Source organism: Salvelinus alpinus, chromosome 14 (assembly GCF_045679555.1).
Source record: "Salvelinus alpinus chromosome 14, SLU_Salpinus.1, whole genome shotgun sequence".
Classification (NCBI taxonomy): Eukaryota; Metazoa; Chordata; class Actinopteri; order Salmoniformes; family Salmonidae; genus Salvelinus; species Salvelinus alpinus.
Genome location: NC_092099.1, coordinates 38,645,265 through 38,658,123, shown reverse-complemented (window position 1 = coordinate 38,658,123; position 12,859 = coordinate 38,645,265). Strand labels below are relative to the sequence as shown.

Genomic DNA, 12,859 nt, shown 5'->3' with positions numbered 1-12,859 from the left:
AAGAGAGATGAGAAAACAAGTTTTGATCAGTCATGGAAATAAAGGTACTAAAAACAAATTGGCTCGCTGTTTAAAAAGAAGAAGGAGAACAAGCTATGATGGAACAATTCTGCCGTTTTGGTGCAGGTACAGCCGACTATCGCAAAAACGAACTGCAATATCGTCAAAAATAATAACCCGATATGTAACTGTATTGATTTCTCCCACATCAAAACTTTTGTTTAGTCTCTATTCCTTTCTCACAACTCCCACACCCTCTCTCTCTCTCTCTCTCTCTCTCTCTCTCTTTTCCTCCAATTCATGAAGCCAGTATCGATCAGCAGGGTAATCCTAATGCTGGTTGAGAGGTGCTCCAGGACGGGTCATCTGGCTGGGTGCTCCTTGGCTGGTCCTTACTCTAGCTCAGCCCTGCCTGTGTGCTCCTCTCTCTGGCTGTGGCTGTGTGTGCCCTGGCTGTGGCTGTGTGTGTTCTGGCTGTGTGCTCCTCACTCTGGCTGTTCTTACTGTTCTATAGCTGGCAGGTGCCTCACAGGTTTCCACCTCCTCTCAGCTCTGTGAGATAGTAATGCAGAGCCATTGATACAGACCCCCCCATCCGACGGTATGGGGTCTCAAACCGATGACTATACAGTATATGAATGGAAAAAGCCACACTCTTAGAAAAAAAGGAGCTATCTAGAACCTAAAAGGGTTATTTGGCTGTCCCCACAGGAGAACCCTTTGACAAACCCTTTTTGGTTCAAGGTAGAACCCTTTTAGGTTCCATGTAGAACCCTTTCCACATAGAGTTCTACATGGAACCCAAAATTGTTCTACCTGGATTCAAAAAGGGTTCTACCTGAAACCAAAAATAGTCATCTATGGGGACAGCCGAAGAACCCTTTCGGAACCCTGTTTTCTAAAAGTGCATTAATTCCTATGTGAAGAATCAACAGCGCATAGAAACCAAATGAAGTCTGTTAAGATGGCGTATCATGGAGAAATAACATGCACAGTTTGAGCTACTCCAGGAAGTGACGTTGCAGGCTAGCCCAGTGCTGCCCCCTCTCATTGGGTAACTCAAGTTGAAGACCGACCGAGGTCCTGCATGCTTACGGCTGAAATCCCGTTAACGGGATTGCTTTGACAACAGCCAGTGAAAGTGCAGAGCGCCAAATTCAAACAAAAGAAATCTCATAATTAAAATTCCTCAAACATACAAGTATTATACACCATTTAAAGATAAACTTGTTGTTAATCCCACCACAGTGTCCGATTTCAAAAAGGCTTTACGACGAAAGCACACCATCTGATTATGTTAGGTCAGCGCCTAGTCACAGAAAAACACAGACATTTTCCAGCCAAAGAGAGGAGTCACAAAAAGCAGAAATAGAGATAAAATGAATCACTAACCTTTGATGATCTTCATCAGATGGCACTCATAGGACTTCATGTTACATATTACATGTATGTTTTGTTCGATAAAGTTCATATTTATATCCAAAAATCTCAGTTTACATTGGCGCATTATGTTCAGTAATGTTTTGCCTCCAAAACATCCGGTGATTTTGCAGAGAGCCACATCAATTTACAGAAATACTCATCATAAATAAGAGACCGTCTTAAACAATTAAACCAAAGGGAAAGTTTTTGGATTTACAAACTACAGGCCACTAAATACCCTGGTTTAAATGAAGATATGGATTTCTCACCCTTCCTGTAGGGTTGTGATAGGTCCATTTGTTGTCATCTAGTGGACATTTTGCTCATGTTTAGACTGTTGTTGTTCATGTTTTGCTGTGTTCTAGTGTACTATGGAATATATTGCTGTCTTATTCTTGACACTTCTCCCAGTCATATTTAAGGTTAGAACTACCTTTTAGTGTTCTGATACTTCTAGCTTGGAGTTGTATTTTTATGATAACATAGCTTCAGTATTTCACTGTTTAATGTGTATAGTATTGCTTACTAGGTGTGTCCAATCAATATTTTAACCACTCCCTCTTCTAATTAGGGCTAATTGGAAAAGCTGTTAAAAAGAGGACATTGTATAATTTTTTTGTACTCCCTGACGAAGGCCATGCAGCCGAAACGCGTCGGATTTTTTAAAACTTTGTTTCCATTGAACATGCCATACAAATAAAGGCATTTTAATTAATTATATGAAGAGTGCCTTGGTCCTCCTTTCTTTTTGATGACTCATCATAAATGTTGATGAAAATACAAGTGTTATGCATGGAATTAAAGATATACTTCTCCTTAATGGAACCGATGTGTCAGATTTCAAAAAAGCTTTACAGCAAAAGCACACCATGGAATAATCTGAGTACAGCGCTCAGAGACAAAAACAAGCCATACAGATACCCGCCATGTTGTGGAATCAACAGAAGTAAGAAATAGCATTAAAATATTCACTTACCCTTAATGATCTTCATCGGAATGCACTCCCAGGAATCCCAGTTCCACAATAAATGTTTGTTTTGTTCGATAAAGTCCATCATTTATGTCCAAATACCTACTTTTTGTTTAGTTCACAAATCCAAATTCACAAGGCGCGAGCACTAAGTCCAGACGAAAAGTCAAAAAAGTTATATTACAGTTCTTAGAAACATGTCACACGATGTATAGAATCAATCTTCAGGATGTTTTTATCATAAATCTTCAATAATGTTTCAACCGGACAATTCCTTTGTCTTTAGAAATGAAAAGGAACAGACCTCGCTCTCACAGCTGCACGCCTGACTTAGCTCATGGCACTCTGCCAGACCCCTTAGTCAAAGAGCCCTTATTTTCCCCCACCTTCACAGTAGAATCCTGAAACAATGTTCTAAAGACTGTTGACATCTAGTGGAAGCCTTAGGAAGTGCAATCAGACCAAATTTACACTGTATCTTGGATAGGCAAAGACTTGAAAACCTACAAACCTCAGATTTCCCACTTCATGTTTGGATTTCTTTTCAGGTTTTTGCCTGCCATATGAGTTATGTTATACTCACAGGCATCATTCAAACAGTTTTAGAAACTTCCGAGTGTTTTCTATCCACATCTACTAACAATATGCATATCTTAGCTTCTGGGCCTGAGTAGCAGGCAGTTTACTCTGGGCACGCTTTTCATCCGAACGTGAAAATAGCGCCCCCAGCCATAAGAAGTTAAACTTTCTTCTGTTTGCAATTTTAATATAATCAGTTCAAGGACATACATCTGGTGTATTAGAAGCAATTATTGGTACCATGATTGTCTTCAAATTGTATTTTATTTACACGAAGATTGCGATTTTTTTCATTCACCGTCATGGGGATTCTGTTTCTGCTAACAATGCCTGCAGTACCGCCGTCGGCCTAGAATGTCCATGGCTTCAATGAGAGGGGATAGTCATTCTCCCCTGTCTCAAACACAGCAACACAGCTGCCCTGCCAGCCACACTCCAGGCGGCTGCTGGTTGTGTGTGAACGGCTCACATTGAGAAAAGCTCCAGCTTTCCCCTCCAAAAACCCTACAGCTGGTGCCTGCTTCCTGCTCCCTGCTGCCTACTAGCTGGTGGCTGGTGGCCTGGCTGGTGCTAGTCCCAGACACCTCTCTTCACACTGGTGTCTGTGTTTAGAATTCATGTTGTTTTCTCTCACGGATAGCACATTACAGCAGAAGCAACAGAGGCAAGCCACTCTCTCTTTTTTCTCTATTTGGCCCCATGCTATCCTTTCTGTGCTCTCTCTCTGCCAGCCCAGCAAGCCTGTGTGTGTGTGTCTGTTTGATGGGAAGAGATCCAAGGCTGATGCTCTCTCTGTGCTGTGGCTCCTCCACCTCCTGGTGCCCAAGCTAACCTTGTCCTTCTGCCCTCACCCCACCATGCCCAGGCCCTTTGACAACTCCCATACTGGATCAGTCATGCTTTACATTGTTTTATAGTCACTCTCTCTGCTTTTGTGTGTGTGTGTGTGTGTGTGTGTGTGTGTGTGTGTGTGTGTGTGTGTGTGTGTGTGTGTGTGTGTGTGTGTGTGTGTGTGTGTGTGTGTGTGTGTGTGTGTGTGTGTGTGTGTGTGTGTGTGTGCTTTCGTGCATCTGTGTATATCCAGGCATCTGTGTATGGCTCATTTGAGAATGTCAGTTGATTGTGTGTAACCATGTTATGAATGTGTGATGTGTAATCTGCGTGTCTGAGACTACAAGCGTGTCATACTACAATAAAATAAGTGTCTTCAGATTAAAATGAACGTGTCCAGCATTTATCAATCGTCGTCAACCTAGGGCACTCTACGACATCCACAAAATACCCTATTTTCTGCAGCGTGTCTATAGAAACAACTGCTGCGTTCTTGAACAGGTCTCTATGTAAAATACATTTCATCTCAATGAGAATAACCTGTATATACAGTATAAAGGTTAACAATTGAACCAAATGAAAATGAAAATAGTATTGGTATATCTATTCCAAATCAACCCAGCTTGGGCCCACTGCTGATTTTCATGGTGCGCCTTAAGCAGTTTTCATAAGATATATTTCACAGTTACAAAAGTTGAGCTGAGGGGAAAGAGGAGGTGTTTTAGATACACAGGGAGAGATTGAAGCAGACAGGGAGTGGGAAAAGATAAAGAGACAGAGAACTCTCTTCAGGTAGGTGCGTCAGATGTGTTTCTGAATCTTCTGAATTACACCCACTCGACTCAGGGAGCACATCCCAGCAAAAGGAGTGTAAGATGGGGGAGAGATGGCGCCCGAGTCTACCTGCCTGGTACTTTGGCTGGGACGGCTCACCGCTGACTGCTTATTTCTGTTTACCGCCTGGTGGAATCTAAATCTCCAACCCAGGCGTTTTTCTCCCTCTTTCTTCTGCTGCTCCATGGAATTGATTTCCACCCACTTGACTGCTGTGTGTTGTGAACTGAAGGAGGGATGGAGAGATGTAGGGATGGAGAGATGTAGGGATGGAGATGGAGAAGCTTTCTCCTTAAAGGAGAGCATTTTTCACTCCTCTTGATGGGTTGCGTCACTTCACCTCTCACCCCTCTCACTGTTTTGGAAAAGGAACATAGAGTGTATGTGGAGCCCCCTGCGTTTGGTAGGGTGAAGGTACAGGAGGGTGAAACAGCAAGTCCTAGGGAGTTGGACAACCTGCAACAGAAATGAATCAGTCTGCTTTCAACAGCAGAAATACACACACGTTGGATGCGCCCAAATGGCACCCTATTTCCGTTATAGTGCGCTACTTTTGACCATGGCACATAGTCCTCTGGTCACAAGTAGTGCACTATAAAGGGAATAGGGTACCATTTAGGACGTAACCCTTGAAACACCTTCACCTCTTGACACTGTACAATAAAATAGCGCCTACGTACAGGCTTTCCTTCAGGAGATTAACACATTTGGTTCAGTATGATGGCTGTGTGTCCTGTACCTCAGTGATAAATGTGAGTTGACTTCCGCATCGAGTGTCCTGTACCTCAGTGATAAATGTGAGTTGACTTCCCCATCGAGTGTCCTGTACCTCAGTGATAAATGTGAGTTGACTTCCCCATCGAGTGTCCTGTACCCCAGTGATAAATGTGAGTTGACTTCCCTGTCGAGGGTACTGTACCTCAGTGATAAATGTGAGTTGACTTCCCTGTCGAGTGTACTGTACCTCAGTGATAAATGTGAGTTGACTTCCCTGTCGAGTGTACTGTACCTCAGTGATAAATGTGAGTTGACTTCCCTGTCGAGTGTACTGTACCTCAGTGATAAATGTGAGTTGACTTCCCCGTCGAGTGTACTGTACCTCAGTGATAAATGTGAGTTGACTTCCCTGTCGAGTGTACTGTACCTCAGTGATAAATGTGAGTTGACTTCCCCGTCGAGTGTACTGTACCTCAGTGATAAATGTGAGTTGACTTCCCCGTCGAGTGTCCTGTACCTCAGTGATAAATGTGAGTTGACTTCTCTGTCGAGTGTCCTGTACCTCAGTGATCCCAGTCTACTGGACTTCTCCTGAAGGTTTGTCAGGTTTTCTCCGCCCGTTCGCTCTCTAGGCTGGCGTTCTGACACTTTGTTTAGTGTGTGTCTGTGTCTGTATCTGTCTGTGTGTGTGTGTGTGTGTGTGTGTGAGTGTGTGTGGGTGTGCGTGAAGCACACTGACAGCTCTTATGTGATACAACCTCATCAGCTCCACACTTCCACAGCATTTCCTGCTCTCTGCATTCTTCTCCTCACTTTTCCTCTTCTCCCCTTTCTTCTCCTCTCTTCTCCACTTGTTCTCTCTATTCTCCTTTCCTCCTGCTCTCTTTTCCTCTCTTTCCCCTTCCTTCTTTCTCAGTGTTATGTAGGGGGAAAAACGGATTATTTTATATTGCTATTGTAGTTCAACACTGGGTTTGGGCAACATCCTATCACTGAAAATGTGTCCTTATGATCCTTCCTCCTCCATGGGTGTTGTACTACTATGTCCTTATGATCCTCCCTCCTCCAGGGGTGCTGTACTACTATATCTGACCCTGTAAAACAAAACATTTCACTGCACCTATCTGGTGTGTCACAGTAAAAAAAACATCTCTCTCTCTCTGGGCCCTGACATCCATCCCAGTATGCATATTCAGCAACCACTGTCTGTGTGATGATGCACACACTATGACTGACAGACAGGGGAGCTCCACTATGTGTGTGTGTGTAGGGGGGCAGAGGGTGTTGTGTGTGTATTTAGTTTTGACTGCCCATCACAACAAAGACGGCATGCTAGAATGTGTCCCCAAAGCGAACCCTGCAGTGTCCTGTGTGTGTCCTCTGCCAGTGCTGCCATTTCTTCCAGAGTGTTCCGACTGAAGCACATTTGGAGAGAGAGAGTGCACAAAGCACACAGCGCCTCACCAGAGAGACCTCTATTAAATGTTGTGAAGAAAACACTTACAGTGCAAACATCTTTCAGGAGTTTTTCAACTGATGCTCAGGACAGTTTCTCTAGGTGCATCACCTTCCTCCAGTGGTTTCAGTATTACACTGACCAGTATGTGTGCATTTACAGGCACCTTAAATTCCACCCATTGCACATTAAATGGCCTTTCAATCTGATAATTAGCATAGGGTCAAACCAGGCCACAAGTCATTATTTTTAAATGTTATTTCTCTCATATTTTCATGTACTACTGGATATCCAATTGAAAGTGAGAAAGACGCTAGAGCGTTTGGAGAGTTTCTGTAAGAAGGGCAGTGGGGTCAGATTCAAACCCACCCTAACACCTGAATACAGCGGACTTAACCTCTAGACCACCCCAGGCCACGGCTGAAACTTCTCTCCTACAAAGTCAGTCGTAGCAGTGGCACTACAACTCTGGTGGAGTTAGGTGTCACTGGATGTGTCCCAAATGACACCCTATTCCCTATATCAAAGGTAGTGCACACACTAGAATAGGGTGCTGTTTGGGACACAGCCACTGCCTCTGTCCCAGCTCACCCAGGGCCACACAGATCTGTTATGTGACTTTACAGTGATTTCTGCTGCAGATGTTCCTGAATTTCTTCCTGGCTGGATGAGGCTTCAGTCCTGTGGATCGAGGCTAGATGGGGGTTTGACCACATAACTGTGGGAGACTGTAGCCTGGTCCCAGATCTGTTTGAGCTGTATAGCCAACTTACAATGATAACAAGGACCAGGCAAGGATACTAGGACACACAGGGAGACACAGGAAGACACAGGAATTGACACAGTGATCTGGCTAGTACTACTACAGACCATGGTTGGACTGTAGCACACAGGGAGAGAGGTAATTCTGGTTCCGTTGTGACTGTGTAGACTGATAACAGGATGTTATTGTGATATTTGGTGTTGTCACACACCTTGATGCCCCCTGTACCTGCTCGCCCATGTAAACACACAACTTGTGTGTGTGTGTTTGTGTGTGAACGTGTGTCAGGAGAATGTAGCAGTGTGTCTCGCTGTGTGTCGCCTTACCTTTGATTGACCAGCCAATGAGCAGCCTGACTGTTTGCTGTTCACCGCTGTGTGTGTGTGTTCCTACTGTGTTGCTCTTCTCTCTGCTGGTAGTGACAGAGGAGAGGAGCAGCTCTTTTCTGCAGCACTGATCGATACAGTTAATCAAGGGAAACAACATAGTGGTGTCATGCGTGCCTGTGTGTGTGAGCCTTTGTGTACGCACACACACGCACACGCACACACAGTCTTGTTTAACTATCCTTGTGGGGACACACAATTCATTCCCATTCAAAATCCTATTTTCCCTAACTCCTAACCCTTACTCTAACCTTAAACCTAACCCTAACCGTAACCCCAAAACCTAACCCTAAACTTAACCTTCAACCCTTAACCCTAATTCTAACCCTAATACTAATTCTAACCTTAACCCTAAACCCCTTAGAAATAACCTTTTTCCTTGTGGGGACTAACAAAATGTTCCCAATTAGTCAGAGGTTGGTTTGTTTACTATTCTTGTGGGGACTTCAGTGTGCGTAAACACGTCCAAACACACACACACTGGCAATCACTGTCAATTTAACTAAAATGTGAGATATTGGTAGAATAGTAGGGCTGGGAATTGCCAGGGACCTCACGAAACGTTATTATCACGATATGATATGTATTGCAATTCTCACAATTCTAAAATTATGATTGTCTGTCTGTCTGTCTTTTTTACCCCCTTTTTTTGTGACATCCAATTGCAATCTTGTCTCGTCGCTGCAACTCCCCAACGGGCTCAGGAGAGACGAAGGGCAAGTCATGCGTCCTCCGAAACATGACCGTCCAAACCGTGCTCCTTAACACCCGCCCACTTAACCCGGAAGCCAGCTGCACCAATGTGTCGGAGGAAACACTGTTCAACTGACGACCGAAGTCAGCCTGGAGTTGCTAGAGCGCGATGAGTCAAGTAAAGCCTCCCCGCCCAAACCCTCCCCTAACCCGGACGACGCTGGCCCAAACCCTCCCCTAACCCGGACGACGCTGGGCCAAACCCTCCCCTAACCCGGACGACGCTGGCCCAAACCCTCCCCTAACCCGGACGACGCTGGCCCAAACCCTCCCCTAACCCGGACGACGCTGGGCCAAACCCTCCCCTAACCCGGACGACGCTGGCCCAAACCCTCCCCTAACCCGGACGACGCTTGGCCAATTGTGCACCACCTTATGGGACTCCTGGTCACATGTTATACAGCCTGGGATTGAACCCGGGTCTATAGCGACGCCTCAAGCATTGCGTTGCAGTGTCTTACACCTCTGCGTCTGTCTTTTCTAAGAACTGAAACGTCTGCTCTAAGAATGCACAAATTTTTTTCTTTCTCTTTCTATCTTTTTCTTGGTATTCCGCCTGCTGACCTGGTTTCGGTGGACTTTTGAAGGTAAGAGATCGTAGTCTTTTATCTCTCATTCTGGATCTCTTATTATGGCATTGTGCACTATGAACTGAGTCATCTCAGACGGCTCAAATATGTGTTCAAGTCGTCCATTGATATCAATGCAGAATGTACACAGACAGTTGAATTACAAGCACATCTTTTAAGATAGGATTCTTCCATGTTCTATCTATTATAGCTTTAGAAAGAGACAGTTAGTCCTCTTAAAACCCTAGCCTCAGGACTGCTGATACAGTACCGGAACATTATTGATAGTGAGGACAACAATGAACTCAGGACTGGGCGATCTATTGACAGTCTCTGAGCCTGATTCAGTCCATGTGCAATCGAACAGTGACCAAGTGGCATATAATAATAATATCCCAGGTATCCCTCGGCTGTAGAAACAGGAGTAGAGGACCCTGCTTCTTTCACCATAAAGCACTGCAAGTTTCGTCTTAAAAGCCAGCCGGAGTGAGTTCTTGGAGAACGGGAACAATGTCTTGTCTGGAGAACACAGCTGTGGCCCCACAAACGGCATACACACACATGCGCCTGCTCACATACTCACACACACACATGCGAGCATACTCATTTACACACTCACGTGCATGCTCTCACACACACACACACAAAATTACACAAGCACATAAGCACATGCACACACGGACACGCACACACCCCGTCTGCTTCGGTAATTTTCAGAATCATGTGACCATGGACAGTTCCCTTATGTTTAACTGAGCTTGAACACACACAATGCTAACAGATTAATATGCTGAACAAGATTCTGTACTGCACTTTACTGTACTGTCTGAGCCTCTGATGCTGACCACTGAGCATGCCCTCATGCCCCTCAAGTCTCTCATCTTCTAACCCTATTATCTTCTTTGTTCAGCATGAGTGTCCTTATGAAGCTCCTTAATAAGACAATCAACCCTTTATTAAAGACATAGCTTCGCCATCCATCCACCCTCAGTGCACTTTAATCAAAACCCTCCCCTCGAAAAGCCACTGAGATGCTGAGTGGGATGAAATATTTCCAAGTTTTGTGCACTCTAAAAAATGCTGGGTTAAAAACAACCCAAATTGGGTAAATATTAGACAGGTTATTTTGATCCAGCTAGTTGGGTTATTAATGCTGGGTTATTGAGCTATGACCCACCGGGTCAGATCAGAAGGCTGGAGTCATGGCTTAGTAGGGGTGTGGCTTTCAGATCATTATTTTTGGTCACCTGTAAGTGTAATTGTCTTTTCTGGTCATCTGTTCTGTTGTATTATCTTATGAATGTTAAGGTTGAGCGCTAACATGTTTGTTACATTGTAGAGGCTTACACAAGAGTACGAGTTCCTCAAGTGCCTATGAGTATCCCAAGTGCCTATGATTTCCCCCTTCACTATAATATTTAAATAATAATGTTATACATTTTATATAAACAAATATAATGTGCAAAAATATTGAAGGAAAACTTACATTTGAAAAGGACAAACATGATGAACATGCAGGACATGTACTCTCACGGGTGGCCAAAAATAACTATCTGAAAGCCAGATCCCCAATAGGCTACATCTCCTGAAAATAACCCAATTTTTTCATTTATTTTTTATGTTTTTTTATTTCACCTTGATTTAACCAGGTAGGACAGTTGAGAACAAGTTCTCATTTACAACTGTGACCTGATTAACCAAACATGGGTTAATTTAACCATCAGTTGGGTTTTTATTCACTTTCCTTCTGGGTTGACCCAGCAGCTTTGTCTTTTTTAATGTAATCCATAGGTTATTTTCAGGAGGTGTGACCTATTGGGGGCGTAGTTTTCAGATAGTTATTTTTGGCCACCCTTGATAATAGATGTCATTGCGGTTCATCATGTTAAGTTTTCACACTACAAATTAAAAATTTCCTTCAATATTTTTACACATGACATATTTTAAGATACATTTTATAACATTGTTATTTATACATTATAACAAAGTGGTAATTATTGTTGTTGGGATATGTATAGGCCCTTGAGGAACTCATACTCTTCTGAAATTATCATTAGAGCAAAAAAAATTGTCAGTGCCTCTAGCCTTCAAAGAAAGCAACTCAACTAAGTAACCCACATGGCTGGGTCAAAATAACCCAACGTGTGTTCTGTTCACTATTTAGCCAGTTATTTTTTATCCAGTATTTGTTAGAGTGTGGGTAGGGGTGTGTGAATAGGCCACTCTTGCATATTCTGTGGATGGAACACATCTCACAATAATTTACATGAATACAATAAAGAAATTCAGAGGGAGAAGATGCATCAGCATCTGATGATGCTGAGCTGATTTCATGGATTTACAAAGATCTAAAAGATCAATCCCTTATTATGATGAGACCAGAGATAATACAGTGAGTCTGCAGGCTGTTTGTTGTGAGGTTGAGGGTAAATCCCAAATGCCACCCTTTTCCCTGTATAATAGGCACTGTAGTGCACTGCATAGGGAGTCTCCCGAGTGGCGCAGTGGTCTAAGGCACTACATCTCAGTGCTAGAGGTGTCACTACAGACCCTGGTTTGATTCCAGGCTGTATCACAACTGGCCGTGATTGGGAGTCCCATAGGGTGGCGCACAATTGGCCCAGTGCCATCTGGGCTAGGGTTTGGCCAGTGTAGGCAGTCATTGTAAATAAGAATTTGTTCTTGACTGACTTGCCTAGTTAAAAGAATAGGGTGACATTTGGAACGCAGACTGAGTCTGCTGCCTGTTTCGTTGTGGCAGATACCTGAGTTTTCCTTCTAATGATGTTGGCAGATCAGCTGAATGGGACTGACCTCTGTGTCATCAGATTTAGCTAATGTGCTGGGTATGCAGGACTGACCCTGCTGACCCGGTGGCCCCTGGTTGGACAGGAATGTACAGGAATAAAGACAGGAAAGTCAAATGCTTCGGGGTGTTTGAGTTTGAAATGAGACAGGGCGTGTGTCGGCTGTACAGTTGGAGTGTGAACAAGGGACGATGGGGGAGGAGGGGAGGTGGAGGGAAGTAGGGAATAAACTGTTGTCTGGGAGGTGACATTTTCAGCTCGTTGAGAGAGGGAGAGAGAGGAAAAGAAAGAGGGGGGAGAGTGCCAGGGAGAGATAGAAAGACAGCCAGGCTGGCCATGCGTCAATCACACCATCTGACAAACACAGGAATAGGGAGGGAGGGTGCTACATGGTAACATGGTTAGAGGTCCAGCACCATGGCCCCTTATGGTTCCTGTGTGCCCTCAGGCTTGGAGGGAAGCAAAAGTCATTCCACTAACCAAGAATTGCAAAGCACCCTTTACTGGCTCAAACAGCCAACACTGACTTAGATAACACCTTTGATCATACAGTGATAGCAATACATTGTTTTAACCAGAAGAGACAGTAATGCCAATGGTGGAGATGATGCCATTTATGTTCAGATTCATGTTCCTGTAAAGTTTAGAGAGGAAGCAATATGGCTACATTTTCACCTGCCTCACTTAAAGCCCATTCTTGTGGAAAGATGCTATAGACCACCAAGTGCTAACAATGAGTATCTGGAAAACATGTGTGAAATGCTTTAAAATG

At 44.0% G+C, this 12,859-nt stretch overlaps 1 protein-coding gene across 1 annotated transcript in view; it reads left to right on the top strand.

Moving 5' to 3' along the window:
* Positions 1-12,859, top strand: part of LOC139538902 (receptor tyrosine-protein kinase erbB-4-like) — a 591,021-nt gene that overhangs the window by 204,081 nt on the left and 374,081 nt on the right. The window lies entirely within an intron of this gene.